The sequence below is a fragment of the Arachis stenosperma genome, chromosome 2 (genome assembly GCF_014773155.1).
Source record: "Arachis stenosperma cultivar V10309 chromosome 2, arast.V10309.gnm1.PFL2, whole genome shotgun sequence".
In the NCBI taxonomy this organism is placed as follows: Eukaryota; Viridiplantae; Streptophyta; class Magnoliopsida; order Fabales; family Fabaceae; genus Arachis; species Arachis stenosperma.
In genome coordinates, this window is record NC_080378.1 from 55870697 (window position 1) to 55890026 (window position 19330).

The 19330-nt window shown below is 41.5% G+C and overlaps 2 non-coding genes across 2 annotated transcripts; both read right to left on the reverse strand.

Moving 5' to 3' along the window:
* Positions 1-7257: 7257 nt before the first annotated feature.
* On the reverse strand, positions 7258-7365 carry LOC130964847 (small nucleolar RNA R71). Its single transcript, XR_009080915.1, has one exon. It is a non-coding gene; the product is annotated as a small nucleolar RNA R71 (small nucleolar RNA).
* Positions 7366-15534: 8169 nt separating this feature from the next.
* On the reverse strand, positions 15535-15642 carry LOC130964849 (small nucleolar RNA R71). The gene has a single exon (XR_009080917.1). It is a non-coding gene; the product is annotated as a small nucleolar RNA R71 (small nucleolar RNA).
* Positions 15643-19330: the final 3688 nt, after the last annotated feature.

Below are 19330 nucleotides of genomic sequence, written 5' to 3' on the forward strand. Positions count from 1 at the left end.
AGCTTGAACTTACTAAAATTTACCTAAAAACAATGCCGAAAAGCGTATAAATTATCCGCTCATCACAACACCAAACTTAAATTGTTGCTTGTCCCCAAGCAACTGAAAATCAAATAGGATAAAAGAAGAGAATATACTATAAATTCCAGAATATCAATGAATATTAATTATAATTAGATGAGCGGGACTTGTAGCTTTTTGCTTCTGAACAGTTTTGGCATCTCACTTTTTCCTTTGAAGTTCAGAATGATTGGCTTCTCTAGGAACTTAGAATTTCGGATAGTGTTATTGACTTTCCTAGTTAAGCATGTTGATTCTTGAACACAGCTACTTATGAGTCTTGGCCGTGGCCCTAAGCACTTTGTTTTCCAGTATTACCACCGGATACATAAATGCCACAGACACATAACTGGGTGAACCTTTTCAGATTGTGACTCAGCTTTGCTAGAGTCCCCAGTTAGTGGTATCCAGAGCTCTTAAGCACACTCTTTTTTTGCTTTGGATCACGACTTTAACCACTCAGTCTCTAGCTTTTTACTTGGACCTTCATGACACAAGCACATGGTTAGGGACAGCTTGATTTAGCCGCTTAGGCCTGGATTTTATTTCCTTGGGCCCTCCTATCCATTGATGCTCAAAGCCTTGGATCCTTTTTACCCTTGCCTTTTGGTTTTAAGGGCTATTGGCTTTTTCTACTGCTCCTTCTTTTTTTTTTTTCGCAAGCCTTCTTTTTCACTGCTTTTTCTTGCTTCAAGAATCAATTTCATGATTTTTCAGATCATCAATGACATTTCTCTTTGTTCATCATTCTTTCAAGAGTCAACAATTTTAACATTCATAAACAACAAGATCAAAAGACATATGCACTGTTCAAGCATTCATTCAGAAAACAAAAGTATTGTCACCACATCAATATAATTAAACTAAATTCAAGGATAAATTCGAAATTCATGTACTTCTTGTTCTTTTGAATTAAAACATTTTTCTTTTAAGAGAGGTGAAGGATTAATGGAATTTATTCATAGCTTTAAGGCATGGTTACTACATACTAATGATCATGAAGTAGAGACACAAAACATAGATAAACACAGCATAAAAACCGAAAAGCAGAAAGAAATAAGAACAAGAAATGAATCCACCTGAGTGAGGGTGGCGCCTTCTTGAAGGTCCAATGGTGCTCTTTGAGCTCCTCTATGTCTCTTCCTTGCTTCTGTTGAATGATTCCTAGTAATTTTGGTGTTTCTACCCTTAGTTGCTTCCAATATTTGTGTGGAGGACAATTTATCCCCTGAGGTATCTCAGGGATCTCTTGATTTGCAGCCACATATTCTACCACTGAGCTATGACGGCTTTATATGAGTCTTTCCATCTCCCAAGACTCAGAGGTGGAAGCTTTTGTCTTCCCTTTGAGGTTTTTCTGGCCTTAGGTGCCATTAATGGTAATGGAAAAGCAAAAAAGCTATGCTTTTACCACACCAAACTTAAAATATTGCTCGCCCTCGAGCAAGAGAAGAAAGAAGAGAAGAAGAAGAAGAAGGGAATATGGTAGAGAGGAAGAGATGTAGGTTCGGCCTTGTGAAGAAGAGGGGTTTGTGTTGGGTGAAAATGAAGTAGAATGGAAGGGTATTTATAGTGAGAGAGGGTAGTGTGTATTCGGCCATTTAGGGTGGGAATGGGTGGGAAAATGTTTTTGAATTTTGGAAGGTAGGTGGAGTTTATGGGGAAGAGTGGATGGATGTGAGTGGTGAAGGGGGTAATTGGGAAAAGAGATTGAGGTGATTGGTGAAGAGTGTCATGGGGAAGAGTAAAATAGGATTAGGAGAGTGTAATTAGGATTAGGAGGTAAGGTGGGAATATGGTAGGTGGGGATCCTGTGGGGTCCACAGATCCTGAGGTGTCAAGAAATTCCATCCCTGCACCAAATAGGCATGTAAATTGCCTTTGCACACCATTCTGGCGTTTAAACGCCCATTGGTGCACTTTCTGGGCGTTCAACGCCCATGTAAAGCATGTTTCTGGCGTTGAACGCCAGTTTCATGCTTGTTACTGGCGTTCAGCGCCAGTTTTTCCTCTCTGGGCACATTCCTGGCGTTCAGCGCCAGAATGTTGCTTGTTTCTGGCGTTCAGCGCCAGAATGATGCTCTGTTCTGGCGTTGAACGCCGGCCAGATGCATCTTACTGGCGTTGAACGCCAGCCTGTGCGTCCTCTAGGGTGAAGAATTTTTTCTGCTGTTTTTTATTCTGTTTTTAATTTTTATGATTTTTTCATGACTCCTCATGATCATGTACCTAATAAAACACAAAATAACAATAAAATAAAAATTAGATAAATAAAATTGGGTTGCCTCCCAACAAGCGCTTCTTTAATGTCAATAGCTTGACAGTGGCTCTCATGGAGCCACAAGGTGATCAGGTCAATGTTGTATAGTTGCCAACACCAAACTTAGAGTTTGGATATGGGATCTTAACACCAAACTTAGAGTTTGGTTGTGGCCTCACAACACCAAACTTAGAGTTTGACTGTGTGGGCTCTTCTTGACTCTGAACTGAGAGAAGCTCTTCATGCTTACTCTCTTCTGTCACAGAGGGATGGCCATGTGCCTTAAACACAAGGTAGTCCCCATTCAATTGAAGGACTAATTCACCTCTGTTGACATCTATCACAGCTCCTGCTGTGGCTAGGAAAGGTCTTCCAAGAATGATGCAATTATCCTCTTCCTTCCTAGTGTCTAAGATTATGAAATCAGCAGGGATGTAAAGGCCTTCAACCTTTACTAACACGTCCTCTACTAATCCATAAGCTTGTCTTAATGACTTGTCTGCCAATTGTAATGAGAACAAGGCAGGCTGTACCTCAATGATCCCCAGCTTCTCCATTACAGAGAGTGGCATAAGATTTATCCCTGACCCCAGATCACACAGAGCTTTTTCAAAGGTCATGGTGCCTATGGTACAAGGTATTAAGAACTTGCCAGGATCTTGTTTCTTTTGAGGTAGAATTTTCTGAATCCAAGTATCCAGTTCATTAATGAGCAAGGGAGGTTCACTTTCCCGAGTCTCATTACCAAATAACTTGGCATTCAGCTTCATGATAGCTCCTAAATATTGAGCAACTTGCTCTCCAGTCACTTCTTCATCCTCTTCAGATGATGAATAGTTTTCAAAGCTCATGAATGGTAGAAGGAGATTTAATGGAATCTCTATGGTCTCTATATGAGCCTCAGATTCCTCTGGATCCTTAATAGGAAACTCCTTCTTGCTTGAGGGACGTCCCAGGAGGTCTTCCTCACTAGGATTTTCGTCCTCCTCCTCCCTTGTGCATTCGGCCATATTGACTATGTCAATGGCCTTGTACTCTCCTTTTGGATTCTCTTCTGTATTGCTTGGGAGAATACTGGGAGGAGTTTCAATGACTTTCTTACTCAGCTGGCCCACTTGTGCCTCCAGATTTCTAATGGAGGATCTTGTTTCACTCATGAAACTGAAAGTGGCCTTTGACAGATCAGAGACTACATTGGCTAAATTAGAAGTGTTTTGTTCAGAATTCTCTGTCTGTTGCTGAGAAGATGATGGATATGGCTTGCTATTGCCCAGCCTATTACGTCCACCATTGTTAAAGCCTTGTTGAGGCTTTTGTTGATCCTTCCATGAGAAATTTGGATGATTTCTCCATGATGAGTTATAGGTGTTTCCATAAGGTTCATGATGAGCGGATAATTTGTACGCTTTTGGCATTGTTTTTAGTATGTTTTTAGTATGATTTAGTTAATTTTTAGTATATTTTTATTAGTTTTTAGTTAAAATTCACTTTTCTAGACTTTACTATGAGTTTGTGTGTTTTTCTGTGATTTCAGGTATTTTCTGGCTGAAATTGAGGGACCTGAGCAAAAATCTGATTCAGAGACTGAAAAGGACTGCAGATGCTGTTGGATTCTGACCTCCCTGCACTCGAAGTGGATTTTCTGGAGCTACAGAAGCCCAATTGGCGCGCTCTCAACGGTGTTGTAAAGTAGACATCCTGGGCTTTCCAGCAATATATGATAGTCCATACGTTGCCTAAGATTTGATGGCCCAAACCGGCGTTCAAAGTCACCCTCAGAATTCCCAGCGTTAAACGCCGGAACTGGCACCAAAATGGGAGTTAAACGCCCAAACTGGCACAAAAGCTGGCGTTTAAACTCCAAGAAGAATCTCTACACGAAAAATGCTTCATTGCTCAGCCCAAGCACACACCAAGTGGGCCCGGAAGTGGATTTTTATGTCATTTACTCATCTCTGTAAACCCTAGGCTACTAGTTCTCTATAAGTAGGACCTTTTACTATTGAATCTTTGAATCTTAGGATCTTTTGATCATGTTTTTATGATTGAACCCTCTTTGGGAGGCTGGCCATTCGGCCATGCCTAGACCTTGTTCTTGTGTATTTTCAACGGTGGAGTTTCTACACACCATAGATTAAGGTGTGGAGCTCTGCTGTACCTTGAGTATTAATGCAATTACTATTGTTCTTCTATTCAATTCCGCTTGTTCTTGTTCTAAGATATTCATTTGCACCCAAGAACATGATGAATGTGATGATTATGTGACACTCATCATCATTCTCACCTATGAACGAGTGCCTGACAACCACTTCTGTTCTACAAGCAAATAAGGCTCTAATGTTTATCTCTTGGATTCCTGATACACGATGCATGGTTGATCGCCTGACAACCGAGTGCTCGCCTGACAACCGAGCCAGCCATTCCGTGAGATCAGAGTCTTCGTGGTATAGGCAAGAACTGATGGCGGCATTCAAGAGAATCCGGAAGGTCTAACCTTGTCTGTGGTATTCTGAGTAGGATTCAATGATTGAATGACTGTGACGTGCTTCAAACTCCTGAGGGCGGGGCGTTAGTGACAGACGCAAAAGAATCAATGGATTCTATTCCGGCCTGATCGAGAACCGACAGATGGATAGCCGTGCCGTGACAGGGTGCGTTGAACATTTCCACTGAGAGGATGGGAGGTAGCCACTGACAACGGTGAAACCCTTGCATAAGCTTGCCATGGAAAGGAGTAAGAAGGATTGGATGAAGACAGTAGGAAAGCAGAGAGACGGAAGGGACACAGCATCTTCATGCGCTTATCTGAAATTCCCACCAATGAATTACATGAGTATCTCTATCTTTATCTTTATGTTTTATTCGTATATCATCTATACCCATTTGAGTCTGCCTGACTAAGATTTACAAGGTGACCATAGCTTGCTTCATACCAACAATCTCCGTGGGATCGACCCTTACTCGCGTAAGGTTTATTACTTGGACGACCCAGTGCACTTGCTGGTTAGTTGTGCGGAGTTTTGATGAAGAGTTGAGATTGCAATGAGCGTACCATGTTGATGGCGCCATTGATGATCACAATTCCGTGCACCAAGTTTTTGGCGCCGTTGCCGGGGATTGTTCGAGTATGGACAACTGACGGTTCATCTTGTTGCTTAGATTAGGTATTTTTCTGCAAAGTTCTTAAGAATGAATTCTAGTGTTTCAAGGTGATGTTCTTATCATCACCAAAGCTGATTGATTCTCATCAATTTAGCTCTTGAATGCAATGTCCTGCTGAAGCTTGGCTAGCCATGTCTAATTCCTTTAGACTGAAGCTTTAGACTAACATTGCATGATTCCTGGAATTCTCATTAAGAATTTTGATACCTTTATTTTCTTTTCCACTTAATTTTCGAAAAAGCACAAAAAAAATTTCAAAATCATAAAAACCAAAAATATTTTATGTTTCTTGTTTGAGTCTAGTGTCTAATTTTAAGTTTGGTGTCTTGCATGCATTGTTTATTTGATCTTGGTTCTATTTTCAAGTCAATAGTACAGGGAACTGAAGATTCAGAACATGCAGCAGAGGAATTACACAGAAAAAGCTGGGCGTTCAAAACGCCCAGTGAAGAAGGACAGACTGGCGTTTAAACGCCAGCCAGGGTGCCTGGTTGGGCGTTTAACGCCCAAAAAGGTAGTGCATTGGGCGTTAAACGCCAGAATGTGCACCATTCTGGGCGTTTAACGCCAGGATGGCACAAGGGGGAGGATTTTGTTTTCAAATCAATTTTTTTTCAAGTTTTCAAAGTTTTTCAAAATCAAATCTTTTTCAAATCATATCTTTTCAATCAAATGTTTTCAAAATCAATTTCTTTCCTTTTTCAAAGATACTTGCTAACAATTAATGATTTGATTGAACATTTCAAGTATGTTGCCTTTTCTGTTGAGAAAGGTTTAATGTTTGAATCATATCTTTTCTTGTTAGGCAAGTCATTAATTTTTAAAATCAAATCTTTTTAAAATTGTTTTCAAATCATATCTTCTCAATCATATCTTTTTAACCACATCTTTTTCAAAATAGTTTTCAATCAAATCTTTTTGACTTCTAATTTCAAAATCTTTTTCAAAAATCACTTGATTTCTTTCCCACTCTTATTTTCGAAAATTAATTAATGTTTTTCAAAATGTTTTCAAATTCTTTTACTTAATTTTCGAAAATCACCTTCCCTCCTCTCACATCCTTCTATTTATGGACTAACACTATTCCTCAATGCACAATTCGAACTCCATCTTTCTTGATAAGTTCAAATTTTCTACCTCTGTCTTCTATTTTTCTTTTCCTCTGACACCTCAGGGAATCTCTATACTGTGACATAGAGGATTTCACACTTTCTTGTTCTCTTCTCTTTCATATGAGCAGGAACAAAGACAAAGGCATTCTTGTTGAAGCTGATCCTGAACCTGAAAGGACCCTGAAGCGAAAGCTAAGAGAAGCTAAGGCACAACTCTCTGCAGAGGACCTAACAGTAATCTTCAAAGAAGAAGAACACATGGCAGCCGAAAACAACAACAACGCCAACAATGCAAGGAAGGTGCTGGGTGACTTTACTGCACCTACTCCCGACTTCTATGGGAGAAGCATCTCTATCCCTGCCATTGGAGCAAACAACTTTGAGCTTAAGCCTCAATTAGTTTCTCTAATGCAACAGAATTGCAAGTTTCATGGACTTCCATTGGAAGATCCTCATCAGTTTTTGGCTGAGTTCTTGCAAATCTGTGACACTGTCAAGACTAATGGGGTTGACCCTGAGGTCTACAGACTTATGCTATTCCCTTTTGCTGTAAGAGACAGAGCTAGAACATGGTTGGACTCACAACCTAAAGAAAGCCTGGACTCATGGGAAAAGCTAGTCAATGCCTTCTTGGCAAAGTTCTTTCCACCTCAAAAATTGAGTAAGCTTAGAGTGGAAGTCCAAACCTTCAGACAGAAGGATGGAGAATCCCTCTATGAAGCTTGGGAAAGATACAAACAATTGATCAGAAAATGTCCTTCTGACATGCTTTCTGAATGGAGCATCATAGGTATTTTCTATGATGGTCTCTCTGAACTGTCCAAGATGTCTTTGGATAGCTCTGCTGGAGGATCTCTTCATTTGAAGAAGACGCCTACAGAAGCTCAAGAGCTGATTGAAATGGTTGCAAATAACCAATTCATGTACACTTCTGAAAGGAATCCTGTGAACAATGGGACTAATCAGAAGAAAGGAGTTCTTGAGATTGATACTCTGAATGCCATTCTGGCTCAGAACAAGATATTGACCCAACAAGTCAATCTGATTTCTCAAAGTCTGTCTGGAATGCAAAATGCACCAAGCAGTACTAAGGATGCTTCATCTGAAGAAGAAGCCTATGATCCTGAGAACCCTTCAATGGAAGAGGTGAATTACATGGGAGAACCCTATGGAAACACCTATAATTCTTCATGGAGAAATCACCCAAATTTTTCATGGAAGGATCAACAGAGACCACAACAAGGTTTCAACAACAATAATGGTGGAAGAAACAGGTTTAGCAATGGCAAGCCTTTTCCATCATCTTCTCAGCAACAGACAGAGAATTCTAAGCAGAACCACTCTGACTTAGCAACCATGGTCTCTGATCTAATCAAAACCACTCAAAGTTTCATGACTGAAACAAGGTCCTCCATCAGGAATTTGGAGGCACAAGTGGGACAGCTGAGCAAGAAAATTACTGAACTCCCTCCTAGTACTCTTCCAAGCAATACAGAAGAAAACCCAAAAGGAGAGTGCAAGGCCATCAACATGGCCGAATTTGGAGAGGAAGGAGAGGAAGTGAACGCCACTGAGGAAGACCTCAATGGACGTCCACTAGCCTCCAATGAGTTCCCCAATGAGGAACCATGGGAATCTGAGGCTCAAAATGAGACCATAGAGATTCCATTGGACTTACTTCTGCCTTTCATGAGCTCTGATGAGTATTCCTCCTCTGAAGAGGATGAGTATGTCACTGAAGAGCAAGTTGCTAAATACCTTGGAGCAATCATGAAGCTAAATGACAAGTTATTTGGAAATGAGACTTGGGAGAACGAACCTCCTTTGCTCACCAAAGAGCTGGATGACTTGTCTAGGCAGAAATTACCTCAAAAGAGACAAGACCCTGGGAAGTTTTCACTACCATGTACCATAGGCACCATGACCTTCAAGAAGGCTCTGTGTGACTTAGGGTCAAGTGTAAACCTCATACCTCTCTTTGTAATGGAGAAGCTAGGGATCTTTGAGGTACAAGCTGCAAAAATCTCACTAGAGATGGCAGACAATTCAAGAAAACAAGCTTATGGACTTGTAGAGGATGTTCTGGTAAAGATTGAAGACCATTACATCCCTGCTGATTTCATAGTCCTAGAGACTGGGAAGTGCATGGACGAATCTATCATCCTTGGCAGACCCTTCCTAGCCACAGCAAAGGCTGTGATTGATGTTGATAGAGGTGAACTGATCATTCAAGTGAATGAAGAATCCTTTGTGTTTAAGGCTCAAGGATACCCCTCTGTCACCATGGAGAGGAAGCATGAAGAGCTTCTCTCAAATCAGAGTCAAACAGAGCCCCCACAGTCAAACTCTAAGTTTGGTGTTGGAAGGCCACAACCAAACTCTAAGTTTGGTGTTGAACCCCCACATTCAAACTCTAAGTTTGGTGTTGGGAGGTTCCAACATTGCTCTGAGAAAATGTGAGGCTCCATGAGAGCCCTCTGTCAAGCTACTGACATTAAAGAAGCGCTTGTTGGGAGGCAACCCAATGTTATATTTTATATTTTCCTTTGTTATTTTATTTTATTTTGTAGGTTGATGATCATGAGAAGTCACAAATTCAATTGAAAAAGCAAAAACAGAATGAAAAACAGGAAGAAAAACAGCACACCCTGGAGGAAGAACCTACTGGCGTTTAAACGCCAGTGAGGCTAGCAGATGGGCGTTTAACGCCCAGTCTGGCACCATTCTAGGCGTTTAACGCCAGAAAGGGGCACCAGACTGGCGTTAAACGCCAGGAAAGGGCAAGAACCTGGCGTTAAACGCCAGAAATGGGCACCAGCCCGGCGTTTAATGCCAGAATTAGCTCAAAACGTGATTTTGCATGCCATTTGGTGCAGGGATGACTTTTCCTTGACACCTCAGGATCTGTGGACCCCACAGGATCCCCACCTACCCCACCACCCTCTTTCTTCTTCACCCATTCACCAATCACTTCCATACCTCTTCCCCAAAAACCCTTCACCTATCCAATCCCATCTTTCTCTTCACCACTCACATCCATCCTTCATAAAACCCCACCTACCTTACCATTCAAATTCAAACCACTTTCCCTCCCAAACCCACCCATACATGACCGAACCATAAGCCCCTCCTCTCCTATATAAACCCTTCTTCACTCCTTCATTTTCACACAACCTAAACACCACTTCTCCCCTCTTTGGCCGAACACAAAAGCCATTCCCTTCTTCCTCATTTCTTCTTCTTCTACTCTTTCTTTCTTCTTTTGCTCGAGGACGAGCAAACCTTTTAAGTTTGGTGTGGTAAAGCATTGCTTTTTGTTTTTCCATAACCATTTATGGCATCCAAGGCCGGAGAAACCTCTAGAAAGAGGAAAGGGAAGGCAAAAGCTTCTACCTCCAAGTCATGGGAGATGGAGAGATTCATCTCAAGGGTGCATCAAGACCACTTCTATGAAGTTGTGGCCTTGAAGAAGGTGATCCCCGAGGTCCCTTTTTCACTCAAAAAGAGTGAATATCCGGAGATCCGACATGAGATCCGAAGAAGAGGTTGGGAAGTTCTTACCAACTCCATTCAACAAGTCGGAATCTTAATGGTTCAAGAGTTCTATGCCAATGCATGGATCACCAAGAACCATGATCAAAGTGTGAACCCGAACCCAAAGAATTGGCTTACAATGGTTCGGGGAAATACTTAGATTTTAGTCCGGAAAATGTGAGGTTGGCATTCAACTTGCCTATGATGCAAGGAGATGAACATCCTTACACTAGAAGGGTCAACTTTGATCAAAGGTTGGACCAAGTCCTCACTGACATTTGTGAAGAGGGCGCCCAATGGAAGAGAGATTCAAGAGGGAAGCCGGTTCAACTAAGAAGGCATGACCTCAAGCCCGTGGCTAGAGGATGGTTGGAGTTTATCCAAAGCTCAATCATTCCCACTAGCAACCGGTCCGAAGTTACTCTAGACCGGGCCATCATGATTCATAGCATCATGATTGGAGAAGAAGTGGAAGTTCATGAGGTTATAGCCCAAGAACTCTATAAGGTGGCGGACAAGTCCTCCACCTTGGCAAGGTTAGCCTTTCCTCACCTCATTTGTCACCTCTGTTATTCAGTTGGAGTTGACATAGAAGGAGACACCCCCATTGAAGAGGATAAGCCCATCACTAAGAAAAGGATGGAGCAAACAAGAGACCCATCTCATCATGAGATCCCTGAGATGCCTCAAGGGATGCACTTTCCTCCACAAGACTATTGGGAGCAACTGAACACCTCCCTAGGAGAATTGAGTTCCAACATGGGACAACTAAGGGTGGAGCACCAAGAATATTCCATCCTCCTCCATGAAATTAGAGAAGATCAAAGAATCATGAGAGAGGAGCAACAAAGACAAGGAAGAGACATTGAGGAGCTCAAGCACTCCATAAGACCTTCAAGAGGAAGAACAAGCCGCCATCACTAAGGTGGACCCGTTCTTTAATCTCCTTGTTCTTTATTTTTCTATTTTTCGAATTTTAGTGCTTATGTTTATCCATGTTTGTGTCTTGTGATCATTAGTGTCTTAGTGTCTATGCCTTAAAGTTATGAATGTCCTATGAATCCATCACCTTTCTTAAATGAAAACTGTTTTTAATCACAAAAGAACAAGAAGTACAGGATTTCGAATTCATCTTTAAAACTAGCTTAATTAGTTTGATGTGGTGGCAATACTTTTTGTTTTCTGAATGTATGCTTGAACAGTGCATATGTCTTTTGAATTTGTTGAATGTTAAAATTGTTGGCTCTTGAAAGAATGATGAAAAAGGAGACATGTTACTGAGGATCTGAAAAATCATAAAAATGATTCTTGAAGCAAGAAAAAGCAGTGAATATAAAAAAAAAAAGAGAAGGAAAAAACAAAAAAGAAAAAAACAAGGGAGAAAGAAAAAGAAAAGAAAAAGAAAGAAATAAAGTTGTGATCCAAGGCAAAAAGAGTGTGCTTAAGAACCCTGGACACCTCTAATTGGGGACTCTAGCAAAGCTGAGTCACAATCTGAAAAGGTTCACCCAATTATGTGTCTGTGGCATGTATGTATCCGGTGGTAATACTGGAAGACAGAGTGCTTTGGGCCACGGCCAAGACTCATAAAGTAGCTGTGTTCAAGAATCATCATACTTAACTAGGAGAATCAATAACACTATCTGGATTCTGAGTTCCTAAAGAAGCCAATCATTCTGAATTTCAAAGGATAAAGTGAGATGCCAAAACTGTTCAGAGGCAAAAAGCTACTAGTCCCGCTCATCTAATTTGGAGCTAAGTTTCATTGATAATTTGGAGTCTATAGTATATTCTCTTCTTTTTATCTTATCTGATTTTCAGTTGCTTGAGGACAAGCAACAATTTAAGTTTGGTGTTGTGATGAGCGGATAATTTGTACGCTTTTTGGCATTGTTTTTAGTATGTTTTTAGTATGATTTAGTTAGTTTTTAGTATATTTTTATTAGTTTTTAGTTAAAATTCACTTTTCTGGACTTTACTATGAGTTTGCGTGTTTTTCTGTGATTTCAGGTATTTTCTGGCTGAAATTGAGGGACCTGAGCAAAAATCTGATTCAGAGACTGAAAAGGACTGCAGATGCTGTTGGATTCTGACCTCCCTGCACTCGAAGTGGATTTTCTGGAGCTACAGAAGCCCAATTGGCGCGCTCTCAACGGCGTTGTAAAGTAGAAATCCTGGGCTTTCCAGCAATATATGATAGTCCAGACTTTGCCCAAGATTTGATGGCCCAAACCGGCGTTCAAAGTCACCCTCAGAATTCCCAGCGTTAAACGCTGGAACTTGCACCAAAATGGGAGTTAAACGCCCAAACTGGCACAAAAGCTGGCGTTTAAACTCCAAGAAGAGTCTCTACACGAAAAATGCTTCATTGCTCAGCCCAAGCACACACCAAGTGGGCCCGGAAGTGGATTTTTATGTCATTTACTCATCTCTGTAAACCCTAGGCTACTAGTTCTCTATAAGTAGGACCTTTTACTATTGAATCTTTGAATCTTAGGATCTTTTGATCATGTTTTTATGATTGAACCCTCTTTGGGAGGCTAGCCATTCGGCCATGCCTAGACCTTGTTCTTGTGTATTTTCAACGGTGGAGTTTCTACACACCATAGATTAAGGTGTGGAGCTCTGCTGTACCTCGAGTATTAATGCAATTACTATTGTTCTTCTATTCAATTCCGCTTGTTCTTGTTCTAAGATATTCATTTGCACCCAAGAACATGATGAATGTGATGATTATGTGACACTCATCATCATTCTCACCTATGAACGAGTGCCTGACAACCACTTCTGTTCTACAAGCAAACAAGGCTCTAATGTTTATCTCTTGGATTCCTGATACACGATGCATGGTTGATCGCCTGACAACCGAGTGCTCGCCTGACAACCGAGCCAGCCATTCCGTGAGATCAGAGTCTTCGTGGTATAGGCAAGAACTGATGGCGGCATTCAAGAGAATCCGGAAGGTCTAACCTGTCTGTGGTATTCTGAGTAGGATTCAATGATTGAATGACTGTGACGTGCTTCAAACTCCTGAGGGCGGGGCGTTAGTGACAGATGCAAAAGAATCAATGGATTCTATTCCGGCCTGATCGAGAACCGACAGATGGATAGCCGTGCCGTGACAGGGTGCGTTGAACATTTCCACTGAGAGGATGGGAGGTAGCCACTGACAACGGTGAAACCCTTGCATAAGCTTGCCATGGAAAGGAGTAAGAAGGATTGGATGAAGACAGTAGGAAAGCAGAGAGACAGAAGGGACACAGCATCTTCATGCGCTTATCTGAAATTCCCACCAATGAATTACATGAGTATCTCTATCTTTATCTTTATGTTTTATTCGTATATCATCTATACCCATTTGAGTCTGCCTGACTAAGATTTACAAGGTGACCATAGCTTGCTTCATACCAACAATCTCCGTGGGATCGACCCTTACTCGCGTAAGGTTTATTACTTGGACGACCCAGTGCACTTGCTGGTTAGTTGTGCAGAGTTTTGATGAAGAGTTGAGATTGCAATGAGCGTACCATGTTGATGGCGCCATTGATGATCACAATTCCGTGCACCAAGTTTTTGGCGCCGTTGCCGGGGATTGTTCGAGTATGGACAACTGACGGTTCATCTTGTTGCTTAGATTAGGTATTTTTCTGCAAAGTTCTTAAGAATGAATTCTAGTGTTTCAAGGTGATGTTCTTATCATCACCAAAGCTGATTGATTCTCATCAATTTAGCTCTTGAATGCAATGTCCTGCTGAAGCTTGGCTAGCCATGTCTAATTCCTTTAGACTGAAGCTTTAGACTAACATTGCATGATTCCTGGAATTCTCATTAAGAATTTTGATACCTTTATTTTCTTTTCCACTTAATTTTCGAAAAAGCACAAAAAAAATTTCAAAATCATAAAAACCAAAAATATTTTATGTTTCTTGTTTGAGTCTAGTGTCTAATTTTAAGTTTGGTGTCTTGCATGCATTGTTTATTTGATCTTGGTTCTATTTTCAAGTCAATAGTACAGGGAACTGAAGATTCAGAACATGCAGCAGAGGAATTACACAGAAAAAGCTGGGCGTTCAAAACGCCCAGTGAAGAAGGACAGACTGGCGTTTAAACGCCAGCCAGGGTGCCTGGTTGGGCGTTTAACGCCCAAAAAGGTAGTGCATTGGGCGTTAAACGCCAGAATGTGCACCATTCTGGGCGTTTAACGCCAGGATGGCACAAGGGGGAGGATTTTGTTTTCAAATCAATTTTTTTTCAAGTTTTCAAAGTTTTTCAAAATCAAATCTTTTCAAATCATATCTTTTCAATCAAATGTTTTCAAAATCAATTTCTTTCTTTTTCAAAGATACTTGCTAACAATTAATGATTTGATTGAACATTTCAAGTATGTTGCCTTTTCTGTTGAGAAAGGTTTAATGTTTGAATCATATCTTTTCTTGTTAGGCAAGTCATTAATTTTTAAAATCAAATCTTTTAAATTGTTTTCAAATCATATCTTCTCAATCATATCTTTTTAACCACATCTTTTTCAAAATAGTTTTCAATCAAATCTTTTGACTTCTAATTTCAAAATCTTTTTCAAAAATCACTTGATTTCTTTCCCACTCTTATTTTCGAAAATTAATTAATGTTTTTCAAAATGTTTTCAAATTCTTTTACTTAATTTTCGAAAATCACCTTCCCTCCTCTCACATCCTTCTATTTATGGACTAACACTATTCCTCAATGCACAATTCGAACTCCATCTTTCTTGATAAGTTCAAATTTTCTACCTCTGTCTTCTATTTTTCTTTTCCTCTGACACCTCAGGGAATCTCTATACTGTGACATAGAGGATTTCACACTTTCTTGTTCTCTTCTCTTTCATATGAGCAGGAACAAAGACAAAGGCATTCTTGTTGAAGCTGATCCTGAACCTGAAAGGACCCTGAAGCGAAAGCTAAGAGAAGCTAAGGCACAACTCTCTGCAGAGGACCTAACAGTAATCTTCAAAGAAGAAGAACACATGGCAGCCGAAAACAACAACAACGCCAACAATGCAAGGAAGGTGCTGGGTGACTTTACTGCACCTACTCCCGACTTCTATGGGAGAAGCATCTCTATCCCTGCCATTGGAGCAAACAACTTTGAGCTTAAGCCTCAATTAGTTTCTCTAATGCAACAGAATTGCAAGTTTCATGGACTTCCATTGGAAGATCCTCATCAGTTTTTGGCTGAGTTCTTGCAAATCTGTGACACTGTCAAGACTAATGGGGTTGACCCTGAGGTCTACAGACTTATGCTATTCCCTTTTGCTGTAAGAGACAGAGCTAGAACATGGTTGGACTCACAACCTAAAGAAAGCCTGGACTCATGGGAAAAGCTAGTCATGCCTTCTTGGCAAAGTTCTTTCCACCTCAAAAATTGAGTAAGCTTAGAGTGGAAGTCCAAACCTTCAGACAGAAGGATGGAGAATCCCTCTATGAAGCTTGGGAAAGATACAAACAATTGATCAGAAAATGTCCTTCTGACATGCTTTCTGAATGGAGCATCATAGGTATTTTCTATGATGGTCTCTCTGAACTGTCCAAGATGTCTTTGGATAGCTCTGCTGGAGGATCTCTTCATTGAAGAAGACGCCTACAGAAGCTCAAGAGCTGATTGAAATGGTTGCAAATACCAATTCATGTACACTTCTGAAAGGAATCCTGTGAACAATGGGACTAATCAGAAGAAAGGAGTTCTTGAGATTGATACTCTGAATGCCATTCTGGCTCAGAACAAGATATTGACCCAACAGTCAATCTGATTTCTCAAAGTCTGTCTGGAATGCAAAATGCACCAAGCAGTACTAAGGATGCTTCATCTGAAGAAGAAGCCTATGATCCTGAGAACCCTTCAATGGAAGAGGTGAATTACATGGGAGAACCCTATGGAAACACCTATAATTCTTCATGGAGAAATCACCCAAATTTTTCATGGAAGGATCAACAGAGACCACAACAAGGTTTCAACAACAATAATGGTGGAAGAAACAGGTTTAGCAATGGCAAGCCTTTTCCATCATCTTCTCAGCAACAGACAGAGAATTCTAAGCAGAACCACTCTGACTTAGCAACCATGGTCTCTGATCTAATCAAACCACTCAAAGTTTCATGACTGAAACAAGGTCCTCCATCAGGAATTTGGAGGCACAATGGGACAGCTGAGCAAGAAAATTACTGAACTCCCTCCTAGTACTCTTCCAAGCAATACAGAAGAAAACCCAAAAGGAGAGTGCAAGGCCATCAACATGGCCGAATTTGGAGAGGAAGGAGAGGAAGTGAACGCCACTGAGGAAGACCTCAATGGACGTCCACTAGCCTCCAATGAGTTCCCCAATGAGGAACCATGGGAATCTGAGGCTCAAAATGAGACCATAGAGATTCCATTGGACTTACTTCTGCCTTCATGAGCTCTGATGAGTATTCCTCCTCTGAAGAGGATGAGTATGTCACTGAAGAGCAAGTTGCTAAATACCTTGGAGCAATCATGAAGCTAAATGACAAGTTATTTGGAAATGAGACTTGGGAGAACGAACCTCCTTTGCTCACCAAAGAGCTGGATGACTTGTCTAGGCAGAAATTACCTCAAAAGAGACAAGACCCTGGGAAGTTTTCACTACCATGTACCATAGGCACCATGACCTTCAAGAAGGCTCTGTGTGACTTAGGGTCAAGTGTAAACCTCATACCTCTCTTTGTAATGGAGAAGCTAGGGATCTTTGAGGTACAAGCTGCAAAAATCTCACTAGAGATGGCAGACAATTCAAGAAAACAAGCTTATGGACTTGTAGAGGATGTTCTGGTAAAGATTGAAGACCATTACATCCCTGCTGATTTCATAGTCCTAGAGACTGGGAAGTGCATGGACGAATCTATCATCCTTGGCAGACCCTTCCTAGCCACAGCAAAGGCTGTGATTGATGTTGATAGAGGTGAACTGATCATTCAAGTGAATGAAGAATCCTTTGTGTTTAAGGCTCAAGGATACCCCTCTGTCACCATGGAGAGGAAGCATGAAGAGCTTCTCTCAAATCAGAGTCAAACAGAGCCCCCACAGTCAAACTCTAAGTTTGGTGTTGGAAGGCCACAACCAAACTCTAAGTTTGGTGTTGAACCCCCACATTCAAACTCTAAGTTTGGTGTTGGGAGGTTCCAACATTGCTCTGAGAAAATGTGAGGCTCCATGAGAGCCCTCTGTCAAGCTACTGACATTAAAGAAGCGCTTGTTGGGAGGCAACCCAATGTTATATTTATATTTTTCCTTTGTTATTTTATTTTATTTTGTAGGTTGATGATCATGAGAAGTCACAAATTCAATTGAAAAAGCAAAAACATAATGAAAAACAGGAAGAAAAACAGCACACCCTGGAGGAAGAACCTACTGGCGTTTAAACGCCAGTGAGGCTAGCAGATGGGCGTTTAACGCCCAGTCTGGCACCATTCTGGGCGTTTAACGCCAGAAAGGGGCACCAGACTGGCGTTAAACGCCAGGAAAGGGCAAGAACCTGGCGTTAAACGCCAGAAATGGGCACCAGCCCGGCGTTTAATGCCAGAATTAGCTCAAAACGTGATTTTGCATGCCATTTGGTGCAGGGATGACTTTTCCTTGACACCTCAGGATCTGTGGACCCCACAGGATCCCCACCTACCCCACCACCCTCTTTCTTCTTCACCCATTCACCAATCACTTCCATACCTCTTCCCCAAAAACCCTTCACCTATCCAATCCCATCTTTCTCTTCACCACTCACATCCATCCTTCATAAAACCCCACCTACCTTACCATTCAAATTCAAACCACTTTCCCTCCCAAACCCACCCATACATGACCGAACCATAAGCCCCTCCTCTCCTATATAAACCCTTCTTCACTCCTTCATTTTCACACAACCTAAATACCACTTCTCCCCCTCTTTGGCCGAACACAAAAGCCATTCCCTTCTTCCTCATTTCTTCTTCTTCTACTCTTTTCTTTCTTCTTTTGCTCGAGGACGAGCAAACCTTTTAAGTTTGGTGTGGTAAAAGCATTGCTTTTTGTTTTTCCATAACCATTTATGGCATCCAAGGCCGGAGAAACCTCTAGAAAGAGGAAAGGGAAGGCAAAAGCTTCTACCTCCAAGTCATGGGAGATGGAGAGATTCATCTCAAGGGTGCATCAAGACCACTTCTATGAAGTTGTGGCCTTGAAGAAGGTGATCCCCGAGGTCCCTTTTTCACTCAAAAAGAGTGAATATCCGGAGATCCGACATGAGATCCGAAGAAGAGGTTGGGAAGTTCTTACCAACTCCATTCAACAAGTCGGAATCTTAATGGTTCAAGAGTTCTATGCCAATGCATGGATCACCAAGAACCATGATCAAAGTGTGAACCCGAACCCAAAGAATTGGCTTACAATGGTTCGGGGAAATACTTAGATTTTAGTCCGGAAAATGTGAGGTTGGCATTCAACTTGCCTATGATGCAAGGAGATGAACATCCTTACACTAGAAGGGTCAACTTTGATCAAAGGTTGGACCAAGTCCTCACTGACATTTGTGAAGAGGGCGCCCAATGGAAGAGAGATTCAAGAGGGAAGCCGGTTCAACTAAGAAGGCATGACCTCAAGCCCGTGGCTAGAGGATGGTTGGAGTTTATCCAAAGCTCAATCATTCCCACTAGCAACCGGTCCGAAGTTACTCTAGACCGGGCCATCATGATTCATAGCATCATGATTGGAGAAGAAGTGGAAGTTCATGAGGTTATAGCCCAAGAACTCTATAAGGTGGCGGACAAGTCCTCCACCTTGGCAAGGTTAGCCTTTCCTCACCTCATTTGTCACCTCTGTTATTCAGTTGGAGTTGACATAGAAGGAGACACCCCCATTGAAGAGGATAAGCCCATCACTAAGAAAAGGATGGAGCAAACAAGAGACCCCTCTCATCATGAGATCCCTGAGATGCCTCAAGGGATGCACTTTCCTCCACAAGACTATTGGGAGCAACTGAACACCTCCCTAGGAGAATTGAGTTCCAACATGGGACAACTAAGGGTGGAGCACCAAGAACATTCCATCCTCCTCCATGAAATTAGAGAAGATCAAAGAATCATGAGAGAGGAGCAACAAGACAAGGAAGAGACATTGAGGAGCTCAAGCACTCCATAAGACCTTCAAGAGGAAGAACAAGCCGCCATCACTAAGGTGG